At 38.0% G+C, this 14854-nt stretch overlaps 1 long non-coding RNA gene across 1 annotated transcript; it reads left to right on the forward strand.

Annotated features, from left to right (window-relative positions):
* Positions 1 to 741: 741 nt before the first annotated feature.
* On the forward strand, positions 742 to 12260 carry LOC116510012. Its single transcript, XR_004255594.1, has 3 exons — positions 742 to 822; positions 7200 to 7239; positions 12080 to 12260. It is a non-coding gene; the product is annotated as an uncharacterized LOC116510012 (long non-coding RNA).
* The last annotated feature ends 2594 nt before the right edge of the window (positions 12261 to 14854 follow it).

Genomic DNA, 14854 nt, shown 5'->3' on the forward strand with positions numbered 1-14854 from the left:
TATATAGGAAGTCATCAGCTGTCATGTTTCTTGTACCAGATTTATATCTTTTCCATACAGGCAGAAAAAATGGAACCTCTATTGCAGTACCAGCAAGCAAGATTCCATGTTAGAATGTTTAAAGTATTCATCTACTGGTCTCCATGCTGTCATGCCTTCTACATTATGAGTGCTGAGACCTATTAATGCCCACTTTATGGACCTGTGAGCTCCACCAATAAGCATAGATTCTGAAGATTCAGAATTCCGAAGATTAAAATGATCAGCAGACTGACTGAGCAGTCTTTAAAAAATAATAATTTTGAGGATTCCGGTGTTTCAGAGGATTGTTGGAGCATAAATTAAAAACAAAGAGAAGTCCTACATTGTGGATAGCAAGCTTTGCATGGATTTTTGTGAATCTGAATTCTTCAAGGCAGCTGTCAGGGTGCAGATAAATTGTTCCTCTTCAGCAGCACAATCATACTGGTTCTCAAGGTGAAATTTATTATTCTGAGTAATTAATAGAGCTAAATTTATTAGTGGTTTGGCTGTTTTTAGGCTGTTGTTAAGGCTTCTCCAACCTTTTAATGATATCAGCCTAGTGTGTTCTGACAAGGCACTGAAAGAGTTAATTAACTTTCCTCTTCTGGTTCATTAGACAGCTGTGTTGCTGTGAGTTGGATAAGTTGTTTATTTAAATCTTTCCATTGCAGAGGCTCTCTGTTGATAAGTGATCTTGAAGTTGTCTGAGTGGGGGATTTTACTTTTGTGTGCTAAAGTAACAACATATTTATTCCTGCACTGCATTAAAAGTGGACTGACTTCCGCAGAATGGAAAGCGTGAGTTGGGAAGTTTTCATTTTAAAGAGCATGCTGAGGGTTACAGATTGTTTAGGACTAGGCTGTAAATGTCCCTAGGAAGAAGCCATTTTATCTTTTGTAAGTCCATCCAAGGGTGGGTTCTGGCAGGCACTACTGCCAGTTCACTCGTGTGCATGCATGTGCAGGGCAATTAAAATAGTTCTGTGCATGCGCAGAACCAAAAAAACAAAATGGAGAACTGGTTCAAACCAGTAGAACCCACCACTGAGTCCATCAGTTGTCTTTCACAATGTAGTAGCTGGTTTAAGGTGTGGGTGATGTATTTTTTTTAGACCCCCATCTGCTTCTGTTTATCATTTAGGATTTGCAGAATTATCTTACTGGCTTTGTAAGAGACAAATGCCTTTTACAAACTTCTTGCTTTTCTCTGTACTTACCCCTGATGTTTGTTGCTGTCACTTTCCCTTAGCAGGCTGAATTCAGCGGCGGGGGGGGGGCGGGGGGGGACGGGACAGTCTCCTTTCCTCTGCCACCGTTTGCAGGGCACAATTTAGATGCATCCCATGGATAGGGCTTTGCTTATTTGCGCAGACCAGTTGCTGGCATGCTGCGGACTGGTGCCATTCCACAGACTGGGGCTTGGGGATCCCTGATGTAACTAACTGTGGGATGCCGCAAACAATTATAAATGCCAGCTGGTTGCCAAGTGCACCAAAAGTGGTCATCTGACTGCCATTGGAACTTCAGAACCTGGTCATAAGTACCCCTAGGAAGATCTGTTATAACTTTGGCCAGTTGCTAAGTGACTGGTTGTAAGTTTTAATGTTTATTAGTGAATTAATGAAAAATAATATTTTGATATGACTTATTATTAAGTTTTTTATAATTTTCATAATTATTCATTTTTAAAAATGTACAAAACACACATCATAGGACACAGAACAAGCTTTTGAAAACTTCAGAAGAATAAAAATGTTATTTTACTTAAAAATGCATAGAAATCGGTGAATTAGCTAGGACTCCCAAGATCTAAGTCACTTGGTTTTATCATCCTGTGAGCTTAGGTCATCATATTTGGGTTGCAAACACTTTGATAACCACTAGATGGCAGCAAATTATGTTACCCACATGATTTTCTTAGCTCCTCCATTAGGATTTTTATAATAGTAGTCCTAGTAAAACTGATCCCCACCCCCCCTGCCCCCAAGATTGCAACTATCCATTCCTTACTACTTCTCTGGAACAGCGTTCTCAGCCCTTCCGGCTCTATGGAATGCCCACCCACTGCTTGTGCGAATGGAGTTTTGCATGCTTATCCACTGCTTGCGTGGCCCAGTTTCCAACAGTCTGTGGATCACTCTTAGTCCACAGACCTGGGGTTGGGGACCCCTGCTCTAAAATAAGCATTTTATCACATAATAACCAAGTTTAATATACATTAAGTCATGCTATTGTGGGAAGTTATCATCCAGCCCTCTCCCAGAAAAAATGAAATATCCTAGGAAATATTGAAAAGGCAGAATGTTTCTCTAGATGTGAAAAGAAAGAAACATGTTTTAAAAGACAGAATAGTTTCCTGTAGCTTCCTGCCCACCCCCACTTTGTCAATAGGCTCATTAAGACTAGCCAGGCTAGCCCACTTTACATAATAAAGACTTCAGCAGCAGCTACAGAAAGGCATGATAATAATTGGCCTTTTACTCAATTCTCCACATGGCATCTGAGAACTCATACCTGGATTCAAAACAGCCTAGAGAGTAGCCCCCTGCATGGCCCCATGGGAGTCTGACAACCAATCAGAATACATTTCTTACACAGGAACAGGAAACAGAGAGGTGGGACTAAACAGGGTATAAAAAGCCTAGCAAGGCCCTCCTTCAGCCCTTCTCTTCTTCTCCACCTACATCAAAACATATGATCACCTTTTCTGTTCAGGGCTCAAGCCATGTGGCCCTGTCCAACAATAAATCATCTTTCCAAGCAGCCTCCATGTCTTCTTCCCCACTTGGAGCTGAACCCAGAAGGACTTTTCTTTCAACACTATCACTTAACATTTAGCATCATTTAGTTACTTGGTTCAGGAATAAATTCAAGCAAAATCCTGACAGGACCTTTTGGCACAGGCATGATGGTTTTTGGCATAAATACATTGTTCTGTAATCGGTATTGTGTTTCTTGATTACTTACGTTACAGAGCTATTCAGTATACTTTGAACATACAGAACTTGATATTGACTTATTAATTTGTTATTGAGCTAACAAAGAGTATAGCAAACATTTGCTCAATGGGACAACTTTTTTTACTTACTTTGTGCTACTACAAACTGTTAACATATAATATACAAATATTGTTAGTTTTTTCAAAATCTAAGAAACTAGTTTGGACAAAACTCAGCAACACTTTTTTGTGTGGCTGTTGATAAAAATAGGATTGCCAACATAATTACCAATGTTCAGTGACAGATATAGCACAAGAAGAAGTTGGTTGTTTGGCTCAGATTCTTTCAATTAAATATTAACTTTTTAAAATAATTTTTCGAATACTATATTGTGGAATCCCAGGTTAAATAATGAAGTAAACAAATATTTAAATGCTACCATGAAAAAGTTTGCACATAGAATACTTGAGGTAAAGTAGAACTCACATGATTTTCTGTACATAGGTGAAACTTGAAAAATTAGAATATCATGCAAAAGTTCATTTATTTCAGTAATGCAACTTAAAAGGTGAAACCAATATATGAGGTAAGACTCATTACATGCAAAGCAAGATAGTTCAAGCGGTGATTTGTCATAATTCTGATGATTATGGCTTACAGCTCATGAAAACCCCAAAGCCACAATCTCAGAAAATTAGAATATTACATGCAATCAATAAAGCAAGGATTGTACATAGAACAATATCGGACCTCTGAAAAGTATAAGCATGCATATGTACTCAGTACTTGGTTTGGGCCCCTTTTGTAGCAATTACTGTCTCAAAGTGGCATGGCATGGAAGCGATCAGCCTGTGGCACTGCTGAGGTGCTATGGAAGACCAGGATGCTTCAATAGCGGCCTTCAGCTTTTCTGCATTGTTCGGTCTCATGTCTCTCATCTTTCTCTTGAAAATGCCCCATAGATTCTCTATGGGGTTCAGGTCAGGTGAGTTTGCTGGCCAATCAAGCACAGTAATCCCACAGTCATTGAACCAGATTTTGGTGTTTTGGGCAGTGTGGGCAGCTGGAAAATGAAGTCAGCATCCCCATAAAGCTCGTCTGCGGAAAGAAGCATGAAGTGCTCCAAAATTTCCTGGTAGAGGCTGCGTTGACCCTGGTCTTAATGAAGCACAGTGGTACCAAAGTCCTGTTGCTCAGTGGTCCAAAGTCCTCTTTTCTGATGAGAGCAACTTTTGCCAAAAGCACTAAAACCTGGTTCAATGACTGTGGCATTACTGTGCTTGATTGGCCAACAAACTCGCCTGACCTGAACTCCATAGAGAATCTATGGGGCATTGCCAAGAGAGAGATGAGAGACATGAGACCGAACAATGCAGAAGAGCTGAAGGCCGCTATTGAAGCATCCTGGTCTTCCATAACACCTCAGCAGTGCCACAGGCTGATAGCGGCTTGAACTATCTTGCTTTGCATGCATTGAGTCTTCTCTCATATATTAGTTTCACCTTTTAAGTTGCATTAATGAACTTTTGCACGATATTCTAATTTTTTGAGTTTCACCTGTACTTTTCCTGCCCTCTATTGTGAAATCTCTGACTGTGGCAAAACCTTCATTAAAAAGTACATTTGGATAATACCTTCATGCCTTGGGCCAATAACATTATATGGCTGAATTCACACATCCCATTATGGTTTAACTTTAGTTGAAAATGTGAAATAAGTCACGCATCAATGGATATCCTTGGCTGATTGTCAAATGTGACTATTAATCTATGAGGATAAGATACACAACTTTGAATTTTTAGCTTAACCTTCCTCCTTTTTAGGATTTGGTTCATAATCACAATCATCTGTTGTTGTTGTTGCTGAATTGTGTTGGGCTTCTCTTGTCTTTTTAAAAACTTTTGTTCACAGGATTAGTGCCAGTGCTGTGTATAGGGTCAAACAAGGATTGGACAAAATAGTAACAGGGACAGAAGAAAAAATGATCACAAAAATTGCCTTTTAAAATTCAAAATGGAGGATGAAACTGTGAATGAAACAATTTTGGCTATAATATAGAATTGGAGCATTGAGAAAAATTGTGGGGAAAAAAATATAAATTGACGTTGTCGGCCTCATATAAGGAAAATGTCTATGCAATGTTTACCCCCAGAGAGATTGACCAAAATGTTTTTCGAAAGACCTCCAAATTGCTGGAAATGCAAACTTCAACAAGGGACCTTTTATCACATGTGGTGGACTTGTTCCAAAGCTAAGGAATTTTGGACAAAAATTCAAAAATGGTTGGAGGAAGTAATGGAACAAAAAATTGACATAAAGCCTGAGCTGTTTCTTTTGGAAATAATAAAAGTAAATATAAGCAAAGAAATTCAATATATTATGTTTCATATAATTACTGCAGACAGACTCTCATTTGCTGAAAACTGGAAACAAAAAACCATCCCTTCAAATGCAGAGATCATAAAAAAGGTGCTAGAATGCACAGAAATGGTTAAATTAATGATAGAACTAAGGGATAGAGAGGAAACAGAGTATTATAATATATAGAATAGGTGGTATAATTGGCTCAAAAAGAGAAGTAAAATTAAAATTATTCTGCTGACAGATATCAGAGCAATATTATCCCTCTGATAGAAGAACAACATTATCTCTGCAGAAATAAGACTCAGCTGTTACTATACTGTGAAGGGCTGGATATTTTGAGAGCAAAAGTGGTACTTGCTGTTAAGAATAACGGTGGAACAGGACTGCTACCTTTCTGTCCATGTTGTATATTCTCTAAATATATCTGCTCGGTTGCTTATGACAGAATGTCAAACTGCATCTTAGATTTATGAGTAGATCATGCCAATATTTATATATTTGGGAAGCTATTTTTAAAAGACTATGAAAAAGCATCATAAGCTTCTATAATGAACCCAAGATCAAAGCCCTGTACCAAATAATACATTGGTTTAACATTTTTTTAAAAAAAATAGTAATCCTTCACTAAATACATTTTCAGCTGTGGGAAGTTATCATCCAGCTCTCTCCCAGAAAAATGAAATATCCTAGGAAATATTGAAAAGGCAGAATATTTCTCTGGATATGAAAAGAAAGAAACATGTTTTAAAAGACAGAATATTTGCCTGTAGCTTCTTGCCCATCCCCACTGTTAATGGGCCATTAAGAAGGCCAAGCTAGTCCCTTTTACATAATAAAGACTTCTCCACTACAGCCCCAGGGGGAATGGGAGTAAAGGCATGATAATATTGGCCCTTTACTCAACTGACCACATGGCATCTAAGAACTCAACCAAATCTGGATTCAAAACACAGCCTAGAGAGTAGTCCCTGCATGGCCCCATGGGAGTCTGACAACCAATCAGAATACATTTCTTACACAGGAACAGGAAACAGAGAGGTGGGACTAAAAAGTAATAAAAAGCCTAGCAAGCCCCTCCCTCAGCCCTTCTCTTCTTCTCTACCAACACTGAAGCATGTGATCACCTTTTCTGTTCAGCGCTCAAGCCATGTGGTCTTGTCCACCAATAAACCATCTTTCCAAACAGCCTCCATGTCTCTAGTGTCTTTTTCCCCACTTGGAGCCGAACCCAGAAGGACATTTCTTTCATCACAGGAAGCTCTGTAAAGCCAGGCAGTAAACTTATGAAAATATTGATAAGCAACATTTTGGCATCCAGTCAAGTGACATTTTAAAATGTCTTCATTATAGTTAATACATAATCTTGTCTGGGCCTGGTGGTTTGTATTTTTAACAATCCTGTTTTAAAATATATACAGCTTAAATTTAACTATTGTATGCCAGCCAGAAACACTTTTTATAAGATGGTGGCTATATTAATTTGCCAAACAAACAAAAACCTATTGCAAATAAGGATTTGCTCCAAGTATCATGAAACCATATAACCAAGGATATAAACAAATAAAAGATTCTGTATTGTCACTTGGGTCAGTTTGCTTTTTTTCTAGTTTATAAAGGTCATACTTGGACAGTGAAACAGAATGCCTGCAGTTCTCTAACAATTGCATAATAATTTCTATTTGCTTGTAATGGTAAAAAAAAACAGCATATAGAATAGGAAGAGAGAGACAGGAAAAAAAAGAAAGATAATCATAAATTAGCAAGAAAGATATATATCAGTTTTGATGTTTTAATGTTAACACACTATAATTGATGTCATGAGGTTTATTTTTATTTTATTTATGTCTTTTTTCCTTTTTCTTTGACTAATAGGTCCAGAATTTCTTCTCTTCTGATGAAGCTAAGGCTAAAAGTAGGTCCCATTTTCCTATTTTTTTATTCTTATGAAATTCTAATTAATGAATTCCCTCAACTAGAAATAAAGTCAAACTCAAAGTTTACCAATAGCACATTATATCCAAATAAAAACGGTGTATACTGTAAGAATAGACACATTGCCTCTGATTTAAAAGTTTTATTTTATTCATTTTTCATTTTGGTGAAGATATACCGGTGTACTGCTCTAGTAAATGGTACATAAAAAAATACAGCTCTGGCATAGAATCATAAAAAGCACAGCACCTGGTAAAACAGCAGTTATCAGGTTTAGCAACTAGGTAGTCCTCAACCTAAAACCAGTCAGTTGGCAACTATTTGAAGATACAACAGGCACCCCCAAAAGGGACTTACCACGCAGGATTGGAATTCCAGCATTTACCTTCCCCTTGAGGTAATATATGACTGCATTTTGGTATCCGGATCACATTTATGGCCTTTTGGAGCCCATGGCCACGGTTTATATTTCTTCAGAAATTGCCATTTACTTCTGGTTTCGGGGGTGGGTGGGGGGAATGCCAGAGAGAACAACGGGTTCATTTAATGACCTTGGTGTCCATTAGCAACGACCACAAAAAAGATCATAAAATTGGTCATGGTCATATGATGATCCAGTTTATGACCTCAGTTAAGGGGTCAACTATGGTCATAAATTGAGGGTACTAGTATAACCCAAAAGCCTAATAGGATGGTGGACCCCTAAAAGAAGTGGGGCCCTTTCACTTCTTTTCTAAAAAATAACAAAGGAGCCATTCTAACGTGGGAAGAAAAGTACTCCCCACAGCTAGAATATAATTAACATCTTGCAGGGAAGCAATCAGAAGCATTCCAATCTGGACTGAGCAAATGGTCCTGGAGGCAGCAAGACCTGGCTATAGATTTTATATGATTAAAATTAAATTAAAATTAAATTTGAAACCTATTGGCAAGTAATGGTGTTTCTGGATAGTTTTCTGCTAAATCATTTCTAATGTGTCTTCTAACTTGTTAAAACGGAGGCAACTGCCTTTTGAACCAACTATTTTTTAATATCCTCAAAAGGTAACCTTGGATAGGCACCATTACGGTAATAATATGAAGCTCCTATACAGTGTAACCAGTAATCTTCGCTACTGGTTCAGAACCGAGAGCATGTGCGTACTTGCTCGCTTCGCTCGCGGTGCTTCTGCGCATGCGCAGAGCGTTCGTGATGATGTCTGGGTGGGTGGGTGGGCGGAGCCTCCCACTGCTGCTGCTACTGGTTCGCCCAAACTGGGGCAAATCAGCAGAATACCACCTCTGAGTGTAATCCAGGTTGTGTCAGGAGTTGCTTTTCTTAGCATTATTCTACTCCTCTGGTTCAACCACCAAAGGAAAGTGCTGTAAAAATATTCTGATAAAAAGCAAAGAGAAGCAATAAATCTTACTTTAAGATCAGAGCAGTGGTGGGTTTCAAAATTTTTTAGAACTTCTTCTGTAGGTGTGGCCTGCTTTGTGAGAATGGCTTGCCGGTCACGTGACCGGGTGGGAGTGGCTTGCCAGCCATGTGACTGGGTAGGAGTGGCTTAGCAGTCATGTGACTGGGTGAGCATGGCCAACTTATAAAATGTGGTGAAACTCACTTAACAACGCTCTTGCTTCGCAACCAAAATGTTGGCTCAGAAATTCTGGCATTTGAAGTTACAAACCCTTGCACCCCTAACCCTTTAGGAAAAAAAACCCAGGGGTGTTCAAACTTGATAGCTTTAAGACTTGTGGACTTCAGAATTCCTCCTCCAATCATCTTGGCTCAGGAACTCTGGCATTGAAGTGTGCAAGTCTTAAAGCTGTCAAGTTACAAGACCCTTGCACCCCTAACCCTTTAGAACCCCACCCCCCAGGAATGTTAAAACTTGACAGCTTTAAGACTTTGAGGTTTAGATAGGACTCTTAGAGGCAGCGGGGTGATTGGTGAGCCAGCCCATCAGTGAGCGGTAGGCAGGCAAGCATGGTGTGGACGGGTGGGGGGAGGGAGCTGGAACTGGGTCTAAACGGCACAGTAGATTTGTGGAATGTCTTCTATAGGTTAGAACTGGCAGGGATTGCTATTGGGCAAAGGACACCATTCTCATCTCAAGTCACATTTCTTATACTTTCTTTTTTACTGACATACGCATTCTATCATTTCATTTCCTTGTACTTTCCTACTTTCTTACTGACCGTCACTTTCTGTAAACACCTGTGTACATTTGAAGCTCTCAGCTATTTGTTACTTTCAGTTCATCATTTCCCACCATCTCATTCTTCCTGCTCTAAATATATCTTTACAATTGCTTACTTTGCAGAAAATGCAGCATACAAGTCAGCACATTATAAATATGTCTGATACATTTTGCAATTATGTTAGTTTAAAACTTCGGTTCAATTAGGCCTGCAAGCGCACTCCTAGGCCTATTACCGGCAATTTTCCAATGGATATATTTCTCTTCTCACAAAGACCTGATCTGAATTCTTCCCCTCCCACCCTCAAATATTAAATGGAATTGTATTATAAGACAGATCTTTTAGTGGGACCTAAGTATCAGTATTATATATCATTTTTATATTCACGGAGGCCTTCAAAAATCAGTTCTGCATCCTTACAGTAGGCACCATACTTTTAAAAATAAAAATATTCATTTTTATTGCATTCAGTTTTGGTCGCCAAGATGTAGAAAACTTGTAGACACTCTAGAAAGAGTGCAGAGAAGAGCAACAAAGATGATTAGGGGACTGGAGACTAAAATATATGAAGAACGGTTGCAGGAACTGAGCATGTCTAATTTAATGAAAAGAAGAATTCAGGGAGACATGATAGCAGTGTCCCAATATCTCAGGGGTTGTCACAAAGAAGAGGGAGTCAAACTATTCTCCAAGGCACCTGAGGGTAGAACAAGAAGCAATGGGTGGAAACTAATCAAGGAGAGAAGCAACTTAGAACTGAGGAGAAATTTCCTGACAGCTAGAACAATTGAACAGTGGAAGAACTTGTCTCCAGAAGTTGTGAATGCCCCAACACTGGAATTCTAAGAAGATACTGGATAGCTATCTGTCTGAAACACTATAGGGTTTCCTGCCTAGACAGGGGGTTGGACTAGAAGACCTCCAAGGTCCCTTCCAACTCTGCTATGGTATTTGTATCTAAGCCATTCTAGGATTGGTCCCTCCAAGTCCCAAACCCCAAGAAGGTAAAGGACTGCTTCCCTCACCTTCCTATCTGACTCCCCTCGCCCGCCTATCCCTCCCACCATCTGTACCCATTTTGCTGCCCTGGACCCTGGGAATACAGACCACACCCAGGGAATCTGCAGCTTTCCCAGCCCAATACCAGCCAGGGGATCTTTGCAAAGGGGTTGCTCTTCCTTCTTTTTTAGGAGTGGTGGTAGTGGAATGTGAAAGCCAGCATTGACTTGGAGCTTTTTATAAAGAGGCTGGCACCCTGCGGCTCTGGGTCTACGTTTTGCTCCCCCCCGCACACACACACACATACTGCAAAGCTCAACCCCAACTAAGTCCAGCCCAGCAGCCAGGATCAACAGTGAGATCAAGAACTTGGCAAAAGTCAGCTGGCGTGGTGGGGCACAAGGTGGCAGGTGGTCCAAAGGACTTAGATGGGACCGGAGGTAGATGAATACATGGGAAGAGTTGTAGCACCCCTGAAGTTGTAAATGCAGTCAAATGTTTATTTAATTTAAGGTTTATTTAATTTTAAATGTTTTATTTTATTTAAGGTCAGCTAGTTGGCTTTCATGGCTAAGGTGGAGCTAAAACTCATGATCTACCATTTTCTAGCCTGGTACCTTAACTTTAGAATCAAACTGGCTCTGATATGAAGTAAATGGTCTTATAAATCTTGTAACAAGAGAAAGGGAAGGGTGCCACAAGCCAATAAAAGTTGAACATTCTATAGGCATTTATAGTTATTGACTTACCTTCTTGCAGCAAACAGCAAACAGCCTGATTAGCACAAGAAAAAAACTGATTCTGCCTCCCAACAATTTGCCCATAGGGCCGGTTGTTTGCACTCCGGAGGCTTCAGGGAAGCTCCTGAAGTCTCCAGAGGGCCTCAAGTGGGGGGAGGTTGTTTTCGTCCTCCCCAGGCTCCTATAAAGCCTCTGGAGCCTTGGGAGGGCAAAAAGTGGCCACAAAAAAAAAAAAAAAAAAAAAAAAAGGCTAAAGTCAGATGGCTAGTGCACACATGCGTGCTGGCCAACTGACAGGACAATGCCTCATGTGCCCTGACAAATAGGTTCGCCATCCTGGCTATAGCCTATTGCAGCATCTGCAAGCCCCATTTTTTCCATTTGCTGCAAGGAGGTAAATTGCTGGGAGGCAGAGGTCAAAGGGTGGGGGACAGTGGGTGGGTGGGGCTACATTCAGTGTATAAGGTGCACCCAAATTTTCACCCTCTTTTAGGGGAAAATGGTGCGTCTTATACTCTGAAAAATACGGTATTATGTGCAGCCCAAATGAATTTTGTTTGATTTTGTGTTGGTATGCTATGTTACTAAGACATTATGATTTATATATTGTTCATATACATAGTGTACTTTATTGTATTTTGTTTAGTTTCTTTTCTCATTGTTTACCTATTTACTTGTAATATGCCCTAATGAACTTGATTAGTTGTGAGTCAATTACATTGCCATATTTTTACTATTATAGTATTAACTACAATCCTTTTCACCATTGCCATCTAAAAAGAAATGATGAGATAAAGGTTTTTTCTAGAATTGTTTTTTCTAAGTTAAGGAGTAGCTACAGCATTGTATTTCATTTTTAATACGCATTGCCCTAACTATGTGTGATGCTTCCCACAGCAGCATTCAGTGTTGTGTGAGTGGTTTCTGGCTTTACCTCAATGGAAGGCAAGACACAATCGGTTGTGCTTCATGACCCGGAAATCAAGATTCATGTCCAAAGTTGGTGACAAGAAGATAATGTCAGCTAAATACAAGAATTGCCACTCACAGTATCGAAAGGCTAGGAATCGATATCAAAGGATGGGTGAGCAATCTTTAATTTAACTCATATATTATTCAGCATTTGAAACTAGGGGTTGTCTGCTGATGATTCAAACGGTCTTTGAAAACATTTTGATCTTCTTGCTTTCCCTCTGTCAAAAGACCTAAAACTGGCGCTATGCATTTCAGAGATAAAATCTAACAGAGCTTAGCTATTTAATTGAGGTTGTTTATCAAACCCGTCTCCCTTTCCCATCATTGGAACAGGATTTCTTCCCCTCCTGATCCCAACTTATAGGCAATACAACCTGTTTTACAACAAGCGTGCTTTGAAGTTTTATTGATCTGTTGCTAAAGAGATGTTCTCTTTCAAGAAAAAAGTGACAGACAAATAAGTACTTTTATCAAAAAGTGATCAGATTCATCACTTTCCTGCTTCCTTGTTAAATACAAATAATAGTTGATTTAGGAAAAGAATTCCATTGCCCCTACTCACAGTTATTTCTAACTGGCTTATTTTCCTTGGAATTTTGTAAGATAGAAATTTGAACAAAGAAACCTTGTTTCTGAATTACACATATTTTAAATAATTAACCCGGGGAGATAAATATGTTTATTTATAAGCTGAAACTCTTTATTAATCTATCCCAACTCAATTTGGTTCTGGGAACTGAATCCTTGTTCTAAATCTCTGCAAATAAGAGAGAATTGCCACGTCACTTTAGGATGTGATTATTTCAGGTGTCAGTGCCCACTGCAAGATGGGTGGGAGAACACAAGGCAGTGCCACTTTTCTTCCTTTTCCTTAAAATGAGCAAATTTAATTGTTCATCTGCCCCTCACTTCCTCTCACTCAAATTGGCTGATGAAGAAAGCTCTATTTCCCATTCGTAACCATAAACATTTAGCCCCTATTGAAATTAGGTGGGCAAATCAACCTGGAGAAAGGGAAAATGCAGTGATTTATTATGTCTTTTTAATATTTTTTTATTTTTAAACAAACATAAACATAAAACATAAAAACCATCCTCCAATTACATACAGTATGTCGATTGGTTACAAAATTTTTGTCCTTCCTCACCATAGTCTTCACTTCCAATTTATATAGAATCTCATATTATCAATCTAATATATATGTATACAATTATTATCATTATTAAACATTCATTTGACTATAACTATTATTACATCCTTTTATGTGAGATATTCTAAATTTAAAATAAATTTATATTATTGCATTTCATTACATCATCCTAAAATCATCCAGTAATATTACATCTTTATATTTATTCTATATAAAATTGTTTATCTTTAGTTACAAAACTTTTGTGCATCGTCTCCATAGGCCTCACTTACAATTTATATAAGATTTCATATTATCAATCATATATATATATATATATATATATATATATATATATATATATATATATATATATATATATGTGTGTGTGTGTGTGTGTATATGTGTGTGTATATATATATATATATATATGTATGTATATATGTATGTATGTATATATATATATATGTATGTATATATATATATATGTATATATATGTATGTATGTGTGTGTATATATATTTTATTTATATACACACCTTTAAATATATATACACCTTTATTTATTTATCTTTGTATATATACCTTTATTTATTTATCAGCACAAATAAAAAAACACAAATATAACAAAAGGCAACAGTAAAAATATTGGGTTTCTGTCATGATGGACTCTTGTGACGAGCCGATTGACAGATGTTGGAAGCAGTTAGCTTCCTCCCATAATTGGGGCTTACCAGGGGTTGTGACGCTAATATATATATATATATATATATATATATATATATATATATATATATATGTAGGTCTCTAGTTGTTCGGGTTTTCTCCCGCGTAGAATTGGAGATGTCTTGGCGACGTTTCGACGAAGTCACATTCGTCATGTTCAAACACCAAACCTGAAGTAGTCAGCAGCAGCCTGAAGATGACGAATGTGACTTCGTCGAAACGTCGCCAAGACATCTCCAATTCTACGTGGGAGAAAACCCGAACAACTAGAGACCTACATACTAACACCCGCGAAAACCTCAGAAAACATATATATATATATATATATATATATATATATATATATATATATATATATATATATATATCTTCTTGTATTTTTTTAAAAATTTCTTGCATAATCATCTGCATGTCACTTCCTTTTCTTTTTCATGCTGAGCCATTTCTCCAGATAGTAAACAACTGTCACTATATAGAATCCAAGGCTTTTTTTATTTAATTCCAAACAAATTCACTGGAATCTTCTCTTTTTCAAGTCAAGGCTTTCTTTCCACTCCAGTCCAGCTACTGATAGTACCCCGGAGGAGCAAACCTGTATAAACAACCCATACTCATCCTATTATCATTTTAACTGAACTAGCTCAGAAACCTGTTCAAAGAAAAAAAAGAAAAACAATGTTTCCAAGCCTCCAAGCGGCAGTGATACTTCTTTTTCTCTATTTTTACTCCCCTCTTTATATTCCAAACTTAAGGAGAAAAAGAGAAGTTCTTGAAAAAAATGCTATAGAGCATTGAAAAAAGAAAAAGAAAGTCTTAATCAATAAGTATTAAAGAAAAGAAAA

This window comes from Thamnophis elegans, chromosome 6 (assembly GCF_009769535.1).
Source record: "Thamnophis elegans isolate rThaEle1 chromosome 6, rThaEle1.pri, whole genome shotgun sequence".
NCBI lineage: Eukaryota > Metazoa > Chordata > Lepidosauria > Squamata > Colubridae > Thamnophis > Thamnophis elegans.